This window comes from Lontra canadensis, unplaced genomic scaffold (assembly GCF_010015895.1).
Source record: "Lontra canadensis isolate GAN:19392208 unplaced genomic scaffold, GSC_riverotter_1.0 scaffold53, whole genome shotgun sequence".
In the NCBI taxonomy this organism is placed as follows: Eukaryota; Metazoa; Chordata; class Mammalia; order Carnivora; family Mustelidae; genus Lontra; species Lontra canadensis.
In genome coordinates, this window is record NW_022631047.1 from 310395 (window position 1) to 332127 (window position 21733).

General features: G+C 36.4%; 1 pseudogene; it reads left to right on the top strand.

Moving 5' to 3' along the window:
* Nucleotides 1-20799: 20799 nt before the first annotated feature.
* Nucleotides 20800-21733, top strand: LOC116877595 (annotated as a pseudogene).

A 21733-nucleotide genomic window follows, 5' to 3' on the forward strand; every position in this document is an offset into this window, starting at 1 on the left:
ATTCCAAGTAGATTACTCCAAATACCATCAGTCTTACACAAACTTCTCAAAAAGTGGGGAGAGAAAAGCAAAACACACAAATTTAAAAAGCCCAGAATAATCTGATAGGAAAGCTTGGTAAGAATATTAAAAGAAAGAAAATTTACAGGCCAGTATCTCTCATGATGATAGACACAATAATCCTAAGTAAAACATTAATAAATTAGTAAATCAAATCAAACAATATGTGAAAACAGTAAAACATCATGATACATTACAATTTCTTCTGAGAAAAACCAAGCCAGCAAGAATATTAGAAAGAGGTCCCAGCCCCCATCTCCACACAGAAACAGACTTAACAACCATCCACAGATGACACCATTGGATTTCAGGTAAGAGGTTACAGCATGCTGGTGATGCACAGAAATAAGACACATTGGAAAGAATAAGAGGCACCACTCACTTTACCCATATCATACCTCCCCCAACATGGTACGGCATAGTGCCAACAAAGACTAAGTTGAAAACTGTCACAAGACACAAAGGTTATTATATAATGATAAAGAGTGAATCAACAGGAATATATAAAAATTACATGTACACCCAACATTGGAGCACCTAAATATATAAAGCAAACATATACAGAATCAAAAGTAGGGGCACCTGGGTGGCTCAGTCAGTTAACCATCTTCCTTCAACTCAAGTCATGATCCTGGAACCCTGGGATCAAGTCCCACATCAGGCTCCTTCCTCAGTGGGGTGTCTGCTTATCCCTTTGCCTGACACTCCCCCTGCTTGAGCTCTCTCTCTCTCAAATAAATAAATAAAATCTTTTTTAAAAAATCAAAGGGAGAAAAAGACAGCAATACAATAATAGTAAGAGATTTCAAATACCCCCTTTTTGACCACAGAATATCCAGACAGAAATTCAATAAGGAAATAGTGGTCTTGAACATGCTGTAGAACAAATGGATCTCATAGATGCAAGATGAATATATCCTAGAGATCTGGTGTACAGCATAGTGTCTCCAGTTAACATTACTGTAATAAATGCTTAAAAATTTGCCCCAAGGGATGCCTGGGTGGCTCAGTTGGCTAAGCGTCCAACTCTTGATTTCGGCCCAGGTCAAGATATCATAGTCCTGGGATCAAGCCCTTCATCAAGCTCCTTTCTCAGTGAGGAGTCTTCTTGAGATTCTCTTGCCTCCCTCTCCTTCTCTCCTCCCCTCCCCACCTTGCAGCCTATTTCTTCAAAATAAATAAATAAAGTCTTTAAAAAAAATTTGCTCCAAGACTATAGATCTTATGTTAAATATGTATGTTAAGTTCTTGTCACAAAAGATAATTTTTAAAAATTTGTTCTAAGAATATATTTATTTTATATTTTAAAATATAAAATCTTTTTATAAATATAAATAAATATATAAAATATAAAATCTTTATATAAAATATAAAATCACTCCTTTCTCAGTGAGGAGTCTTCTTGAGATTCTCTTGACTCCCTCTCCTTCTCTCCTCCCCTCCCCACCTTGCAGCCTATTTCTTCAAAATAAATAAATAAAATCTTTAAAAAAAATTTACTCCAAGACTGTAGATCTTATGTTAAATATTATGTTAAGTTCTTGTCACAAAAGATAATTTTTAAAAATTTGTTCTAAGAATATATTTATTTTATATTTTAAAATATACAATTTACATTTTCTTAATAATAAAAATATTTAAATAAATTAAACTTAAAAACAATAAAATGAAACAAATTAGAAAATTCACTTGATAATTTCAATGAATATGGAATAGTTTATAAAATTTAAAATTTATTATCAATAAAATTCCCAGACTAAGAATAAAAGCAAACTTCTTTTTCCATTGGAGGGAATATAAATAACAATTTGGTAAACATAGAAGACTTTTTTTTAGAAAACTTTTTTTAAGGACCAATCATAAAATAGCTAAAACTAAAAGGAGGTTTTACCCAAAATTTTTTAAAATAATATAAATAAATAAATATATCTGAGACTGATAATAAAGTTTGCAGAAATATTTATATAAGTATTATTTGATACACCTGTGTTTTTCTTTTGCATTTCAATTTTTTTAACTTTTTTTCTAAATTTTAGTTTAGACTAGTTTATTCCTTTTTATTTTTATTTTCTAATATTCATATAGAGTTAAACTAAAAGGTAACCCCCTTGCCCCAATTAATGTTACCCCTATAGGTAAACCAATTTTTAATCCCCCTTTATCTTAGGAAAGTTGAGTCCTTTAACAAAGATATCAAGATACATCCAGGAAGAATCAAAACAACCTTCCTCGCCCACACTGAGAATTTACAACCACTCTCCCATCTTTTTCTTCTGCCAGTGTTTCTGTGCTTTTGTGTTTGTCCTGATAGTATATAAATCTTATGCTTGGGGTTCTTTTTGACGAGATTCTTCCTTTATTTGCTTATATATTTTTTTTCTCTTGTCATATACTTTTATCAGTTGTTTTGTTTGTTTTTGTTTGTATACTTCATCAATCTTACCTTGGGGCCCATTTGGGCTGAACCTTCTCTTTTATCTTCCCTTTTTTCCTGTCTCTCTCTCTCTCTCTCTCGCTCACTTTTTTTTCTTTTTCTTTTCTTTTTTCTCTCATTTGGGTGGGGAACCCGATTGCTCAGAAGCGTTCCAGGGTGCACCTTGACTGCACCACGGTCGATACATCCAGCTACATCTGTTCAGCCATCTCTCACCAAAATGACTAGGAGGAGGAATGCCCAACAGAAGAAAAATACAGAGGATGGGCCTTCTGCAACAGAGCTAATGGCTATAAACATACACAATATGTCGGAAAGAGAATTCAGGCTAACAATTATCCAGGTAATATCTAGGTTGGAGAAAGCCATGGATGACCAAACGGAATTGATTAGAGCAGAACTGAAAGCAACCAGGGATGATGTTCACAATGTTCGGGCAGAGCTGAAAGCTACCAGGGATGAGGTTCACAATGCTCTCAATGAGTTCCAATCTAATCTAAATTCTCTAAAAGCTAGGGTAACTGAGACAGAAGATAGAATTAGAGATCTGGAGGACAAACAGAGAGAAAGGATCAGGAGGAATGCTGGAACAAACAGCTTAGAAGCCACGAAAACAGAATCAGGGAAATAAATGATGCCATGAAACATTCCAATGTCAGAATTATTGGAATCCCTGAAGGGAAGGAGAAAGAAAGACGTCTAGAAGATATAGTGGAACAAGTTCTTCATGAAAATTTTCCCAATCTTGCGAATGGAACCAGCATTCATGTACTAGAGGCCAAACGTTCTCCACCCAAGATTATAGGTTCCAAAAAAACATCAAGGCACCTCGTAGTCAAATTGAGGAATCATAATTGTAGATACAATCTCTTGAAAGCCTCTAGGACAAAGAGGCTCCTTACTTACAGAGGAAAGCCCATCAGAATAACGTCACACCTGTCCTCAGAGACCTGGCAAGCCAGAAAGGGCTGGCAAGATATATTCAGGGCACTAAATGAGAAGAACATGCAGCCAAGAATACTTTACCCATCAAGACTGACATTCAAAAGGGATGGAGAGATAAAGAGTTTCCAGGACCGGCAAGGCTTAAAAGACTATGAAAACACCAAGCCAACACTGCAGGAAATATTAAGTGGGGTTCTATAAAAGAGGAAAAATCCTAAGAATACAATTGAACAGAAATATAGAGACAATCTACAGGAAGAAAGACTTCAAGGTAACACAATGTCAATAAAAATGTATCTATCAATAATCACTCTCAATGTGAACGGCCTAAATGCACCCATAAAGCGGCACAGGGTTGCAGATTGGAAAAAACGACAGGACCAATCCATATGTTGTCTACAAGAGACCCATTTTGAACCTAAAGATACACCCAGACTGAAATTGAAGGGATGGAGAAGCATCTTTCATGCCAACGGGCCTCAAAAGAAGGCTGGGATAGTGATTCTCATATCAGATAAATTAGATTTTAAACTAGAGACTGTGGTCAGAGCTACAGAAGGACACTACATCATTCTTAAAGGGACTATCCGCCAAGAAGATCTAACAATTGTAAATATCTATGCCCCCAATATGGGAGCAGCCAATTACATAAGAAAACTGTTAATCAAAATAAAGAGTCATATTGATATGAATACATTAATAGTAGGAGATCTTAATACGCCTCTCTCAGAAATAGATCATCGAAGCAGAATCAATAAAGAAACAAAAGCACTGAATGACACATTGGACCAGAAGGACGTCATAGATATATACAGAACATTCCACCCTAAAACAACAGAATACTCATTCTTCTCAAGTGCACATGGAACCTTCTCCAGAATAGACCACGTACTGGGTCACAAATCAGGACTCGACTGATACCAAAAGACTGAGATTATTCCCTGCATATTCTCAGATCACAAAGCTTTGAAACTGGAGCTCAATCACAAGGAAAAGTTTGGAAGGAACTCAAATACCCGGAAGCTAAAGACCACCTTGCTTAGGAATGCTTGGATCAACCAGGAGATCAAAGAAGAACTGAAACAATTCATGGAAACCAATGAGGATGAAGACACTTTGGTCCAAAACCTATGGGATACAGCAAAGGCACTCCTAAGGGGGAAATACATAGCCATCCGAGCCTCCCTCAAAAAAACTGAAAAATCCAGAACACAGCAGCTGTCTCTACACCTTAAAGAACTGGAGAATCAACAACAAATCAAACCAACGCCACACATAAGAAGGGAAATAATCAAGTTTAGAGCAGAGATCAATGAGGTAGAAACCAGAGGTACAGTAGAACATATCAATGAAACTAGAAGTTGGTTTTTTGAAAGAATCAATAAGATTGATAAACCATTGGCCACACTAATCCAAAAGAAAAGAGAGAAAGTCCAAATTAATAAAATTATGAATGAAAAGGGAGAGATCACAACTAACACCAAGGAAGTAAAAACAATCATCAGAAGTTATTATCAACAGTTATATGCCAATAAGCTAAGCAACCTCGATGAAATGGATGAACTCCTGGAAAACCATAAACTCCCAAACTTGAACCAGGAAGAAACTGACAACCCGAATAGACCGATATCTAGTAACGAGATTGAAGCAGTGATCAAAAACCTCCCAAAAAACAAGAGCCCAGGACCTGATGGATTCCCTGGGGAATTCTACTAAACTTTCAAAGAAGAAATAACATCTATTCTCCTGAAGCTGTTTCAAAAACTTGAAGCATAAGGAAAACTTCCAGACTCTTCATGAAGCCAGCATTACCCTGATCCCCAAACCTGGCAAAGATCCCCAAACCCCTACCACAAAGGAGAATTTCAGACCAATATCACTGATGAATATGGATGCTAAGATTCTCAACAAGATCCTAGCAAACAGGATCCAATAGCACATTAAAAATATTATCCACCATGACCAGGTGGGATTCATCCCTGGGCTACAAGGATGGTTCAACATTCGCAAATCAATCAATGTGATAGAACAAATAAATAAGAGAAGAGAGAAGAACCACATAGTCCTCTCAATTGATGCAGAAAAAACATTTGACAAAATCCAGCATCCATTCCTGATTAAAATGCTTCAAAGTATAGGGATAGAGGGAACATTCCTGAACTTCATAAAATCTAATTACAAAAGACCCACAGCAAATATCATCCTCAATGGGAAAAAGCTCGCAGGCTTCCCGTTGAGATCAGGAACACGACAAGGATGCCCACTCTCACCACTCTTGTTCAACATAGTATTAGAAGTCCTAGAAACAGCAATCAGACAACAAAGAGAAATAAAAGGTATCCAAATTGGCAATGAAGAAGTCAAACTCTCTCTCTTTGTACATGACATGATTCTTTATAGGCAAAATGCAAAACACTCCACCCCCAAACTACTAGAACTCATACAGCAATTCAGTAATGTGGCAGGATACAAAGTCAATGTACAGAAATCAGTGGCTTTCTTATACACTAACAATGAAAACACAGAAAGGGAAATTAGAGATTCGATTCCATTTACTCTAGCACCAAGAACCATAAGATACCTGGGAATAAACCTAACCAAAGAGGTAAAGGAACTGTTCTCAAGAAACTACAGAACACTCATGAAAGAAATTGAAGAAGACACAAAAAGATGGAAGAACATTCCATGCTCTTGGATCGGAAGAATAAACATTGTTAAAATGTCTATACTGCCTAGAGAAATCTATACTTTTAATGACATTCCGATCAAAATTCCACCAGTATTTTTCAAAGAGCTGGAGCAAATAATCCAAAAATTTGTGTGGAATCAGAAGAGACCCCGAATCGCTAAGGAAATGTTGAAAAACAAACATACAACTGGGGGCATCACGTTACCTGATTTCAAGCTTTACTACAAAGCTGTGATCACCAAAACAGCATGGTACTGGCATAAAAACAGACACATAGACCAGTGGAACAGAGTAGAGAGCCCAGATATGGACCCTCAACTCTATGGGCAAATAATCTTCAACAAAACAGGAAAAAATATACAGTGGAAAAAAGACAGCCTCTTCAATAAATGGTGATGGGAAAACTGGACAGCTATATGTAGAAGAATGAAACTCGACCATTCTCTTGCACTGGACACAAAGATAAACTCAAAATGGATAAAAGACCTCAACGTGAAACAGGAATCCATCAGAATTCTAGAGGAGAACATAGGCAGTAACCTCTTCGATATCAGCCACAGCAACTTCTTTCAAGATATGTCTCCAAAGGCAAAGGAAACAAAAGCCAAAATAAACTTTTGGGACTTCATCAAAATCAAAAGCTTCTGCACAGCAAAGGAAACAGTCAAGAAAACAAAGAGGCAACCCATGGAATGGGAGAAGATGTTTGCAAATGACAGTACAGAAAAAAGGTTGATATCCAGGATCTATAAAGAACTCTTCAAACTCAACACACACAAACAGATAATCATATCAAAAAATGGGCAGAAGATATGAGCAGACACTTCTCCAATGAAGACATACAAATGGCTATCAGACACATGAAAAAATGTTCATCACTAGCCATCAGGGAGATTCAAATTAAAACCACATTGAGATACAACCTTACACCAGTTAGAATGGCCAAAATTAGCAAGACAGGAAACAACGTGTGTTGGAGAGGATGTGGAGAAAGGGGAACCCTCTTCCACTGTTGGTGGGAATGCAAGTTGGTGCAGCCACTTTGGAGAACAGTGTGGAGATTCCTCAAGAAATTAAAAATAGAGCTTCCCTATGACCCTGCCATTGCACTACTGGGTATTTACCCCAAAAATACAGATATAGTGAAAAGAAGGGCCATCTGTACCCCAATGTTTATAGCAGCAATGGCCACGGTTGCCAAACTGTGGAAAGAACCAAGATGCCCTTCAACGGATGAATGAATAAGGAAGATGTGGTCCATATACACTATGGAGTATTGTGCCTCCATCAGAAAGGATGAATACCCAACTTTTGTAGCAACATGGACAGGACTGGAAGAGATTATGCTGAGTGAAATAAGTCAAGCATAGAGAATCAATTATCGTATGGTTTCACTTATTTGTGGAGCATAACAAATAGCATGGAGGACAAGGGGAGATGGAGAGGAGAAGGGAGTTGAGGGAAATTGGAAGGGGAGGTGAACCATGGAGACTATGGACTCTGAAAAACAATCTGAGGGTTTTGAAGGGGTGGGGGGTGGGAGGTTGGGGGAACCAGGTGGTGGGTATTAGAGAGGGCACGGATTGCATGGAGCACTGGGTGTGGTGCAAAAACAATGAATACTGTTATGTTGAAAAGAAATTTAAAAAAAAAGAAGTATTATTTGCTGAAAAAAACTAAATTTCTAATAAATATTTTATACAACCATACAATTCACATCTATTTATTTGATAATAAGCAATTGCAGACAAATTTTCAAAAGTTAGGAGTGACATGAAAAACTGATGGAATCTTGAAATGTCCATATCACAAGTCATCAAAAATGATGATGCATCGCTATGTTGTACATCTGAAACTATGGTAACATTATGTATCAAATGTACTTCAGTTAAAAAAATAAAAATTTTCAAAATGATGTTTCATGTTCTACAACTAGTGATTTGAAAATAGTTTTGTGTTGCTTGTGTGACAAAACAAGTTATCAAAATCATATAAGAGGCATTTAGACAGTATTAAATATGTATGTAAAATGTTAACATTTGTGCATAGGCAATATTGGAAGGAGTAAATATAGACACAGTAAAAGTACTTATCACTAAATTTGTGGTCATTATATACTTTCTTAAGGTTATCTGATTTTTTGGGACTCCTGGATGGCTCAGTCAGTAAAGCATCTGCCTTTGGCTCCAGTCATGATCTCAGGCTGGGATAGAGTCCTAAGTGGGGCTCCATACTCAGTGGGGAGTCTGCTTGTCCCTCTCCCTCTGCCCCATCCTCTACCCCTGCTCATGCTCTCTCTTGCATGCTCTCTCTCTCAAATAAATATTTTTTAATTATCTTTTAATTAAGACATGATAAGGAAGAAAACTAGGTCCTTATACCACCTGTAGGAGGTATGGAACAAATGCAGAAAAGACAGACATGTACTCTCCCATCTGATTTTTAATGCTGTGTGTTGGCCTGTATTGAATAGTATTGTTGAATCTTTCTTTCTCGGAAGACACTGTCTTCATTGCTACATCTTTCAGGATTTCTGCCAAATTCATTACACTAAAGATTCATCAGGGATTTTCTGAAATGGGATCACTGAAGTCCCTTGTGTTTATTCATTTCATTTTAGCTTTGGCAAATAAAATAGCTATTAATCTTGTTAATGTAAAAACTTCTCACCCTACCATAAGAATCAGAATATCAACCCTTTCAAAACCAGAAAGAGCACCACATATTCCAAAAACCTTTGAATTCTGTATCACCTTCAACCTTACAGCTCTAAAATGAGATGAAGTTGTTAACAAGAAAAATTTGGCAAAGTGTTGGAGACCAATATCTCAGAGATCACAGGCATTCCAGACTCCCTGCAAGGCGAGTGCTTGTCCACTAGTGAGAGTGGTCAGAAGTTCAAATGTAACCTTCTGCTAACAAAGTCTATCTTCCTAGTAGTAATCAGCAGGAAACGTACTGGGAAACATCCAGTGAAAGCTATCATTGATTTCAGAAGAGTAAGTATGACAGTTGTGATTTCACTTACTTTGCTTTTTGAGAAATTAGATCAAGAACAAATTTGATTTACATTTACCAAAATTAGTAATGTATATAGCTATTTGAAATAGTGTACAAAAATTGGGTTTATATCATTGCTATATTTTCCGTAGAAAACATGACTTTAGCTTAGCCAAGATAGTATATAATGAGTGTTATTGACATGAATTATTATCTGGCATGAATTCGCTCTTCATTTCAAAGTGAAGCAATATAAATTTATATGAAAAATTACCTCTAAACATGACTTACTAGCTAAGTTAATGATATAATAAATGGTCTCTTCACCCTTAAAATTTCTTAAACTCTCTGAAAAACATATAAAAAAAAACAAAAATGTCAGTTACAATAACTTCTCAATAATTTCTCAATAAAATCATCAAAATAATTTCTTCAAACTTTGTCTCTTGGTATTTTGCACATTAGAGGAGAGCATCAACAACTAGAAGAAAACATGGATAATTTAGAACAATAGACTGTGTTTGTACACACTAACTGCTCATAAGCTCAGGAAAAGGGATTGACAGGAGGTTAGGTGGGCTATTGAGATAATCCTTCAGTGTGTCTTAATTTGATCTATTTAGTTTCATTCCATGTATGCGTACAATCCCATGGCTCCTCAGAAAGTTCACCATCATGGTGACTCTATACTTTGAGGCTTTATAGGAGCAATACACTTCTGGTATCTGACCCTGCTCCCAATTCTAAAAGAAGGAAAGATTTTAAAGAAAGGAAATCTATTCACATTGTAATCTAATCAGACCCTCCAGGGAAAACTCTTTTCCATTCATTGATATAAACTAATCTCAAACCCTATTAGCACTGATTCAGGAATTAAAATACCTCCCTTTGGTTCAGGAATTAAAATACTCCAGATTATAATATAGTTAATTAGTAATCACTGAGAAAGAATTATGAAAGATCACTGACACAAACTCAGAACACAAAGTCCTTAAGCATGTTAATATGTTACTGAAAGATGAATTGAAGGGGTATAAACTGCAATAATGAAGGGAAAATAACATATTTGCCTAAGATAGGAATAAGAACCCAAGGATCATTTTGTTCTTTGGTTTGGGTGTTATGATTAAGGTATTTAAAAGATTGTAATATTTTAAGGTAAATAACATATGATAAATTATGTATTTAATTGTATAAGTCTTGTATTTAATGTTCATATTTCTGTTATTTATAATATATAGGTCTACTTGTAGAAGGAAAATCTAAAAGCATATGTTCCAAAATATTTGCTCTCTCTGTTACAATAGTTCACATTCTTTTCCCCTTTTTACATATCAGACAAAATTTTTCTAGTTTATAAATTATTCATATAATAAAACTGGATAAAGAATAAATGAGAGATTTATAATTTTCAACCATCTTAGAATGTATGAAAATAAATAAACATAATTTAGACCGATATTTTAAATTATGTTCTGGCAATCTGTAGCAGATGTTATTGACACTCTTTTCTCTGAGGACATTGTCATTATTAATTATTGTTACGCGTTTTTTGTTTTTACCACCTCAGTACACAGAAGATGCATTAGTACCTTTTGAATGTATGTTATAAAAGACTTTCTGATCTTTCAACTTAATTATAAATCACAAGTGTCGTATTGGTAGTGTAAAAACCTCTCAGCCCAGGGAATTTCAAACATTAGGTTTTCCTCCCAAAGACCTTACTCCTAATATTACTCACTTGGAAAAGTATTTCTTTCCAAAAATGATGAATATTGGAAAATAATGAAGAAAATATTGTCCAGAAAATACTGCCCATAGAGAAAAACCATTAGGGGTGTGCTTTTGCAATGCATTGTAGATAGCAAACACCATAAATTCCCAGGGCTACCATGTGCTTAGCACGAGTGACCATAAGTTCATACACAAGTCAAATGCACATTCATTTTCAATTTTGTATCTTTAAAATTTTGGGGTGATTTCATAGTGAACAGAAGCTAAGAGTAACTTTTAAAGCATGAAAGTACTACTACTGGATACATGAATGTCATTAATAGCAGTAATTAAGAAAGGTCATCAAAATGTCATATTACTGATTGTCATGCAATAGCATCATGTGCTATACCTTCAAACAAAGGGAATCTCAGATGATACCATTTTATTTGTGATCCTACAAGCATTATAAAATGTAAAATATTTGAAAGATAAAATAAAATGTATCACTCACACTTTGGAGACAATTTTATCGAAACTTCATTCTCACTTATAGGATAGATGGGTTTTCCATGGAACAATGCTATCTATTTATAATTGCAGTAAAATACTCATATTCAGAGCCTCCATTTCTTAAGAGGTGCATGGCTTAGTTCAATGCCATAATGAAGCATTTGGTGTCTGCGATTTGAAGAAATGGGATTCAAAGGGGGTATGTGGGTTCCCAAAGAGGGTCTTCAGTGTATCTTAATGTGATCCACAGAGGTCATTCCCTGTGTGACCCTACTACCTTTCAGATTCCAGTTCTCAAGAAAATCTAGAGCCTTGCTGATGACATTTCTCTGAGATAGTGGCATAATTGTGAGAATGGGACATATAGATGGAGTTGAACCTGTACCCACGCTGGTAAGAACAGAATATTTTAATCAATGCATTGAGTCCATTCTTTTAACTTTTGGAGTCTCCTGGGAAAATGCATTTTCATTATTGATACAGGAAAAACAGCAAGCCCTAAAGACACTGAAAATATTTAATTGGTTGTTATTGTAATTAATGTGTGATAACAGAGAAAAAACTTGGTACTACAAAGTCAACCTATTATTTGATTATCCCAATGACAGATATCTCAAAGAAGCAAAATGGAATTTCAAAAACTCATTTGTAATAGAAGGCAATGAAGAAAAGCCAATTTGCTCTTTAGTAATAAATATTAGCAGAGAATGTAGAGGCTTTGTGGTATGACTTAATTCAGTAACCAACACTTCACTTCACTGCAAATAAATAAATAAATAAATACCACAAAGAAATAAAATACAAACTATGAGAGCCATGGGCATAGAAATTCTTTAAAAAGTAAATTCAGTGAGGGGGAGGAGCCAAGATGGCAGAGAAGTAGCAGGCTGAGACTACATCAGGTAGCAGGAGATCAGCTAGATAGCTTATCAGTCCATTGCGAACATCTACAAATCCAACAGGAAACCAAAGAGAAGAACAGCAACAATTCTAGAAACAGAAAATTGACCACTTTCTGAGAGGTAGGACCGGTGGAGAAGTGAATCCAAAGTGACGGGAAGATAGACCATGGGGGAGGGGCTGGCTCCTGGCAAGCGGTGGAGCAATGGAGCACAAAATCAGGACTTTTAAAAGTATGCTCCATTGAGGGACATCGCTCCAGAAGCTAAACTGGGGTGAAGCCCACACAGGATCAGCGTGGCCCCAGGTCCCACGGAGTCACAGAATGATCGGGGGTGTCTGAGTGTCCCAGAGCTCACAGGTATTAGAGTGGGGAAGCTGGCTCCAGAGACAGAGCCAAGGACTGAGCTCTCAGATCGGGGTTACCTTGAACCGGTCGCAGGCTGGTGAGCTCAGAGTGCAGCCAGAGGCCAGGGTCATGGGAGTGATTGAGCGCTTGTCTCTGAGGGCGCAATGAGGAGTGGAGCCCCAAGCTCTTGGCTCCTCCAGGCCAGAGACTGGGAGGCCGCCATTTTCATTCCCATCCTCCGGAACTCTACGGAAAGTGTTCAGGGAACAAAAGCTCCCAAAAGCGAACCCAAGCGGATTACTTAGCCTGGCCACTGGTAAGGGCGGTACAATTCCACCTGGGGCAAAGACACTTGAGAATCACTACAACAGGCCCCTCCCCCAAAGATCAACAAGAAATCCAGCCAAGACAAAGTTCACGTACCAAGAAAAGCAGAATCCCAGAGAAGGAGAAAGCAAACCGTGGAATTCATGGCTTTCTCCCCATGATTCCTTAGTCTTGCAGTTAATTTAATATTTTTTAATTTTTTTTTCTTCTTCTAAATTTTTTTAAATTTTACCCTTTTTCCTCTTTTAACATTTTTTAACTAGTTTATCTTAACAATACCTTTCATTAAAAAAATAATAATTTTTTGAACCTTCATTATTATAGTCATATTTTATCCTTCATTGTACCTAACTTTATTTTTTGTATACACATAGGGTTTTTTCTTCTAAAAAATTTGGGGTACTCTTAATAGATCAAAATATGCTGTATATCTAGCTCCAGGCTTGTTTTAGTCTCCAGCCCGAGCAAAATCTATGCACTTTCTTTTTCTTTATTCTCCCAACCAACTTACTTTATCAACTCCTTTTTTGAAATTAAAAAAAAATTTTTTTTCATCTTTATAGGCATATTCCATCCCTTCATTGGGTTTACCCTTATACATGTTTTTTTCATTCTTTAAAATTTGGGGAGGTAGTTTCTTCTAAGAGACCAAAATACTCCCACAATTAAGTGGGTGACCCTGTTCTAGTCACCAATCTAATATATGTATTTTTTTTAATATTTTTTTAAATTTGTTTTCTTTTTTTTTTTTTTTCAAATTTTTTCTTTCTGAACTTCTTTTTATCCCCTTTCTCCCCCCCCATGATTTGGGGTCTCCTCTGATTTGGCTAAAGCTCATTTTGCTGGGGTATTTACCACACTTTTAGTATTTTATTTGCCCCTTCATATATTCTTATCTGGACAAAATGACAAAGCGGAAAAACTCACCACAAAAAAAAAGAACAAGAGCCAATACTAAAAGCTAGGGACCTAATCAGTACGAATATTGGTAATATGTCAGATCTAGAATTTAGAATGAAAATTCTCAAGGTTCTACCCGGGCTCGAAAAAGACATGGAAGATATTAGAGAAACCCTCTCTGAAGAAATAAAAGTCCTTTCTGGAGAAATAAAAGAACTAAAATCTAACCAAGTTGAAATCAAAAAAGCTATTAATGAGGTGCAATCAAAAATGGAGGCTCTTCTGCTAAGATAAATGAGGCAGAAGAAAGAATTACTGATAGGGAAGAACAAATAACAGAGAATAAAGAAGCTGAGCAAAAGAGAGACAAACAAATACTGGACCACAAGGGGAGAATTCGAGATATAAGTGACACCATAAGAAGAAACAACATTAGGATGACTGGGATTCCAGAAGAAGAAGAAAGAGAGAAGGGAGCAGAAGGTATATTGGAGAGAATTATTGCAGAGAATTTCCCCAATATGGCAAAGGAAACAAGCATCAAAATCTAGGACGTGCAGAGAACCCCCCTCAAAATCAGTAAGAATAGGTCCACACCCCATCACCTAATAGTAAAATTTACAAGTCTTAGCAACAAAGAGAAAATCCTGAAAGCAGCCCGGGAAAAGAAGTCTGTAACATACAATGGTAAAAATATTAGATTGGCAGCAGACTCATCCACAGAGACCTGGCAGGCCAGAAAAAACTGGCATGATATATTCAGAGCACTAAACGAGAAAAACATGCAGCCAAGAATACTAGATCCAGCTAGGCTATCATAGAAAATAGTAGGAGAGATAAAAAGCTTCCAGGACAAACAAAAACTGAAAGAATTTGCAAACCCCAAACGAGCTCTACAGGAAATATTGAAAGGGGTCCTCTAAGCAAAGAGAGACCCTAAAAGTAGTAGATCAGAAAGGAACAGAGACAATAGACAGTAACAGTCACCTTACAGGCAATACAATGGCACTAAATTCATATCTCTCAATAGTTACACTGAATATTAATGGACTAAATGCCCCATCAAAAGACACAGGGTATAAGAATGGATAAAAAAACAAAACCCATCAATATGCTGCCTACAAGAATCTCATTTTAGACCCAAAGACACCTCCAGATTTAAAGTGAGGGGGTGAAAAACAATTTACCATGCTAATGGACATCAGAAGAAGGCTGCGGTGGCAATCCTTAGATCAATTAGATTTTAAGCCAAAGACTATAATAAGAGATGAGGAAGTATATCATACTCAAAGGATCTGTCCAACAAGAAGATCTAACAATTTTAAATATCTATGCCCCTAACGTGGGAGCAGCCAACTATATAAACCAATTAATAACAAAATCAAAGAAACACATCAACAATAATACAATAATAGTAGGGGACTTCAACACTCCCCTCACTGAAATGGACAGATCACCCAAGCAAAAGACAACAAGGAAATAAAGGCCTTAAATGACACACTGGACCAGATGGACATCACAGATATATTCAGAACATTTCATCCCAAAGCAACAGAATACACATTCTTCTCTAGTGCACATGGAACAGTCTCCAGACTCGATCACATCCTGGTTCATAAATCAGGTCTCAACTGGTATCAAAAGATTGGGATCATTCCCTGCATATTTTCAGACAACAATGCTCTGAAGCTAGAACTCAATCACAAGAGGAAATTTGGAAAGAACCCAAATACATGGAGACTAAACAGCATCCTTGTAAAGAATGAATGGGTCAACCAAGAAATTAAGGAAGAATTGAAAAAATTTATGGAAACAAATGATAATGGAACACAACGGTTCAAAATCTGTGGGACACAGCAAAGGCAGTCCTGAGAGGAAAATATATAGTGGTACAAGCCTTTCTCAAGAAACAAGAAACAAGAAACGTCCTAAATACACAACCTTACCCTACACCTAAAAGAGCTGGAGAAAGAACAACAAAGAAAGCCTAAACCCAGCAGGAGAAGAGAAATCATAAAGATCAGAGCAGAAATCAATGAAATAGAAACAAAAAAAAAAAAAAACAATAGAACAAATCAACAGAACTAGGAGCTGGTTCCTTGAAAGAATTAATAAGATTGATAAAACCCTGGCCAGATTTAAAAAAAGAAAAGAGAAAGGACCCAAATAAATAAAATCATGAATGAAAGAGGAGAGATCACAAGCAACACCAAAGAAATACTAACAATTATAAGAACATATTATGAACAACTCTACGCCAACAAATTTGACAATCTGGAAGAAATGGATGCATTCCTAGAGACATGTAAACTACCACAACTGAACCAGGAAGAAATAGAAAACCTGAACAGACCCATAACCAGTAAGGAGATTGAAACAGTCATCAAAAATCTCCAAACAAACAAAAGCCCAGGGCCAGATGGCTTCTCAGGGGAATTCTACCAAACATTTAAAGAAGAATTAATACCTATTCTCTTGAAACTATTCCAAAAAATAGAAATGGAAGGAAAACTTCCAAACTCATTTTATGAGGCCAGCATCACCTTGATCCCAAAACCAGACAAGGATCTCATCAAAAAAAGAGAATTACAGACCAATATCCTTGATGAACACAGATGCAAAAATTCTCACCAAAATACTAGCCAATAGGATCCAACAGTACATTAAAAAGATTATTCACCACGATGAAGTGGGATTTATTCCAGGGCTGCAAGTTTGGTTCAACATCCGCAAATCAATTGATGTGATACAACACATTAATAAACGAAAGAACAAGAACCAAATGATACTCTCAATAGATGCCGAAAAAGCATTTGACAAAGTACAGCATCACTTCCTGATCAAAACTCTTCAAAGTGTAGGGATAGAAGGCAATACCTCAATATCATCAAAGCCATCTATGAAAAACCCACCGCAAATATCATTCTCAATGGAGAAAAACTGAAAACTTTTCCGCTAAGGTCAGGAACACGGCAAGGATGTCCGTTATCACCACTGCTGTTCAACATAGTACTAGAAGTCCTAACCTCAGCAATCAGACGACAAAAAGAAATTAAAGGCATCCATATCGGCAAAGAAGAAGTCAAACTATCACTCTTCGCAGATGATATGATACTATATGTGGAAAATCCAAAAGGCTCCACTCCAAAACTGCTAGAACTTGTACAGGAATTCAGTAAAGTGTCAGGATATAAAATCAATGCACAGAAATTAGTTGCATTTCTCTACACCAACAACAAGACAGAAGAAAGAGAAATTAAGGAGTCAATCCCATTTACAATTGCACCCCAAACCATAAGATACCTAGGAATAAACCTAACCAAAGAGGCTAAGAATCTATACTCAGAAAGCTATAAAGTACTCACGAAAGAAATTGAGGAAGACACACAGAAATGGAAAAATGTTCCATGCTCCTGGATTGGAAGAATAAATATTGTGAAAATGTCTATGCGGCCTAAACCAATCTACACATTTAATTCAATCCCTATCAAAATCCCATCCATTTTTTTTTCAAAGAAATGGAACAAATAATCCTAAAATTTATATGGAACCAGAAAAGACCTCGAATAGCCAAAGGAATAATGAAAAAGAAAGCCAAAGTTGGTGGCATCCCAATTCCGGACTTCAAGCTCTATTACAAAGCAGTCATCATCAAGACAGCATGGTACTGGCACAAAAACAGACACATAGATCAGTGGAACAGAATAGACAGCCCAGAAATAGACCCTCAACTCTATGGTCAACTAATCTTTGACAAAGCAGGAAAGAAAGTCCAATGGAAAAAAGACAGTCTCTTCAACACATGGTGTTGGGAAAATTGGACAGCCACATGCAGAAAATGAAACTGGACCATTTCCTTACACCACACATGAAAATAGATTCAAAATGGATGAAGGACCTCAATGTGAGAAAGGAATCCATCAAAATCCTTGAGGAGAACACAGACAGCAACCTCTTGACCTCAGCTGCAGCAACTTCTTCCTAGGAACATCGCCAAAGGCAAGGGAAGCAAGGGCAAAAATGAACTATTGGGACTTCATCAAGGTCAAAAGCTTTTGCACAGCAAAGGAAACAGTTAACAAAACCAAAAGACAACTGACAGAATGAGAGAAGATATTTGCAAATGACGTATCAGATAAAGGGCTAGTATCCAAAATCTATAAAGAGCTTATCAAACTGAACACCCAAAAAACAAATAATCCAATCAAGGAATGGTCAGAGGACATGAATAGACATTTTTGCACAGAAGACATCCAGATGGCCAACAGACACATGAAAAAGTGCTCCACATCACTTGGCATCAGGGAAATACAAAATAAAACCACAATGAGATACCACCTCACACCAGTCAGAATGGCTAAAATTAACAAGTCAGGAAATGACAGATGCTGGCAAGGATGCGGAGAAAGGGGAACCCTCCTACACTGTTGGTGGGAATGCAAGCTGGTGCAACCACGCTGGAAAACAGCATGGAGGTTCCTCAAAAAGTTGAAAATGGAGCTACCCTATGACCCAGCAATTGCACTACTGGGTATTTACCCTAAAGATACAAACGTAGTGATCCTAAGAGGCACATGCACCCAAATGTTTATAGCAGCAATGTCTACAATAGCCAAACTATGGAAAGAACCTAGATGTCCATCAACAGATGAATGGATAAAGAAGATGTGGTATATATACACAATGGAATGCCATGGAGCCATCAAAAGAAATGAAATCTTGCCATTTGCAACGATGTGGATGGAACTAGAGGGTATTATGCTTAGTGAAATAAGTCAATCGGAGAAAGACAACTATCATATGATATCCCTGATATGAGGAAGTGGAGATGCAACATGAGGGGTTTGGGGGGTAGGAAAAGAATAAATGAAACAAGATGGCATAAGTGACTCTTAATGTCACAAAACAAACTGAGGGTTGCTGGGGGGAGGTGGCAGGACAGGGTGGTTGGGTTATGGACATTGGGGAGGGTATGTGCTATGGTGAGTGCTGTGAAGTGTGTAACCCTGGCGATTCACAGACCTGTACCCCTGGGGATAAAAATACATTATATGTTTATAAAAAAAAATTTAATTAAAAAAAAGTAAATTCAGTGATAGAACAATATCAAGAAGAAGTCCAAATAGAAAACAAGAAATTTTGTATGTGTCTGGAGAAAAATGCTGATGTTGGCATTCAACTAATAACCATTTGTTAAGAATTGGCTACATGCCTTGGCTGTGCTGGTTTCCTTGGTTACCCCAGTTAAAGAAAAAACAAAAAACAAACAAACAAAAACCACAGTTCCTAATCTCAACAGACTTGCCTTCTCAGGGTAAGTACTATGAATGAAATAAGCGTTGTTTAGCAATGGCACATAAATGGGGACTGGGAGATCCAACACAGCCACCAGGTTTCTAAAGACTTCCCAAAAGATATAATGTGTAGGCTGAGAATCAAAGAGCAATCGGTGTCCTCAAAGTGAATGTTCCTCAAGAAATGTTAAAGAAAGATAAAGTAGAAGAAGGGAAAGGACTGAAGGCCCAGTTGGTCCAGACAGGTGTTTCCTATGAAGTTATTACATAACACCTGGCATACCGTGTGAGTTCAATTACTGTAACCAATTAGCTTTATTTGAAGAATCATACTGGATGAAAAGGATAGGGATGCAGAGTCCATGAAACCAACTTTGCATGTGCTCAATATGAGGTATATGTGGTTACATTTACCTGGATTTCAGAAATCACTACTGGAAATACAGATATAAGAATTATTACATATAGGTTCTATTCAAAATCAGAGGACTTGATGCATATACTCCCCAAAGTGTATATATACTTTATACACAATGCAACAAGACCATTATTTTGTTATAGGGGTTTAACATTAAATTATAATTGATGAATGATTTTGGAGAGTCGCTATAGCAGTCCAAATTATTTGTTATGTAAATGTGTTTTATCAAGAACCAACCTACAAGCAAAGAAATGATACAGGTAGTGAGTGACCTTTAAGATTTTAGCTTCAAAACAGAGAAGAATGGTTGTTGTAATATTCCATAGAAATATATTTACATGCACACACAAACTACATTTTCTTTATCCATTCATCTATCAATGGACACTTAGATTGCTTCCATATCTTAGCTATTGTAAATAAAGCTGTAATAAACATAGACATGCATATAGCTTTTTGAATTAGTGCTTTTATTTCCTTTGAGTAAATACCTAGTAGTGGGATTACTGAGTCAACTATACTCAAATGTTTTTAATTACTTAAAAACATAGAGAAGACTATATGGGAGTAAAAGAAAATTTTAACACTGATGACATCACAAGGCACTATCAATAACACCAATCCAGAATATAGCCAAAATTTTTAAATAAATTTGGGAAAATGCAATGGAGACAGAGAATCCATAAATTACTGGATTGTGGTCCAAGTAAGTTGGTCTATAAGAAATTTCATTTATTATGGTAAGCAAAATAAGTCAGTCAGAGAAAGAAAAATACCACATAATTTCACTCATGTGGAATTTAATAAAAACAGATGAACATAGGGGAAAGAAAAAAAAAGAGAGGGAGGGAAATCATAAGTAACTATTAACTATAGAGAACAAACTGAGGATTGCAGGAGGCAGTGAGTCAGGGGAATGAGCTAAATGAGAGATGAATAATAAGGAGGCACTTGTGATGAGCACTGGGTTTTATATGTAAATGATGAATCACTAAATTCTACTTCTGAAATTAATATTACACTATATGTTAACTAACTAGAATTTAAATTAAAACTTGAAAAAAAAATTTCAAGAAGGATATTTACAAACTAAGTCCACTGGTATATTAACAATATTATTAAAAAATGTTTCATGTGAGCCAGTTACCTCCTTGACTTTGTCATTGTTTATCACTAATAAACTTTGACATCCCTGTATTCTAATAAAATAACTTATCTTTTTCATTCAGATTGGACAAAAATCAGAAGTCAGAGATGAAAAACCATACAATAACAACATTCAGTCTTCTGAGACTAATAGATGACCCACAACTTCAGGGTTTACTTTTAATTTTTCAATTTTTTACTTACTTATTAAGTGTAACTGGGAACCTGGCTATTATTTCACTTACACTAGTGGATTCTCACCTTAAAACACCAATGTACATTTTCCTACAAAATTTTTCCTTCTTAGAGGTTTTATTCACATCAGCTTGTATTCCTAGGTACTTATATAATCTAGCAACAAGTGACAAGACTATCACCTACTGTACTTGTGCCATTCAAGCATTTTTCAGAGACCTTTTTGGAGTAATGGAATTTTTTCTCCTGAATACCACATCCTATGAACGCTACGTGGCCATCTGCAAACCCCTGCATTACACCACCATCATGAGCAACAAAGTCTGTAAAAGACTTATCCTTTGTTGTTGGAGAGCTGGCTTGTTAATCATACTCCCACCATTTAGCCTAGCCAAAATCTGGAATTCTGTGTCTCAAATGTCATTGATAGCTTTCTCTGTGATGTATCTCCCTTCCTGAAGATTTCATGCTCAGACACATGAGTCATTGAGCAAATGATTATAGTTTGTGCTCTGTTGACTTTCATCACAACACTTCTTTGTGTGGTTCTTACCTACATATACATAATCAAGACATTTTAAGATTCCCTTCTGCCCAGAAAAGGAAAAAAGTCTTTTCTACCTGTTCTTCCCATATGATTATAGTTTATATCGCTTATGGCACCTGTATCTTCATCTATGTCAAACCTTCAGCAAAGGAATCAGTGGCCATTAATAATGGTATAATAATGCTAACTACTTCCCTCGCTCCTATGTTGAACTCCTTCATTTATACTTCGAGAAACAAGCAAGTAAAACAAGCCTTCAGTGACTCCATCAAAACAACTACCTTATCTTCCAAGAAATAA